This window comes from Ceratina calcarata, unplaced genomic scaffold (genome assembly GCF_001652005.2).
Source record: "Ceratina calcarata isolate Rehan_Ccalc_2016 unplaced genomic scaffold, ASM165200v1 scaffold926, whole genome shotgun sequence".
Classification (NCBI taxonomy): Eukaryota; Metazoa; Arthropoda; class Insecta; order Hymenoptera; family Apidae; genus Ceratina; species Ceratina calcarata.
The window spans coordinates 15035-15658 of NW_017180641.1; positions in this window are offsets into that span (position 1 = coordinate 15035).

Sequence of the window (624 nt, forward strand, 5' to 3'; positions counted from 1 at the left end):
TGTAGAAAAAGGGGAGGTAAACTTAAAAACTAATCTTACCAACTAAGTAACAACACAACTTACTAGCTAACTAAACCTAACGTGTCGCGGACCCGTCTAGGGACCTTTTCGCCACACTACTCCCCCCTGAGAGAGTTCAAATTTTGAACTCGCGAAATCCGCCAAGTATACGTCGAAGATATAAATCTACCTGAACGTAACTTTGCCTCGCGTGTACGTTCTGGGAGCGACTGCTGGTTCATCCGTTCTCTCCGCTTCGTAAAAAGCGGGTTTTAATCGCTCCGTTGAAACGTTAACAGTTCTACCATTATAATTAATTTTGAAAACGTGGTCAGTTACTCGTTCTAAAATTTCGAACGGGCCTTCGTAAGGTGCTTCAAGTGGTCTTTTAACCGCGTCGACTCGAATGAACACATGCGAACATGTATACAAATCTTTATGTATAAACGATCTTCTTTTAGAATGATTCGCTGCTGGCCTAGGTTTTACAGCTCTAATATACTGTCTGAATTTTTCCAGGAAGATCTGTGGATTTTCGCTTTCCTCTTCGCAGACGAAAAATTCTCCAGGTAGCCTCAACGGGGTACCATAAACCATTTCGGCTGCGGAAGCTTGAATGTCATC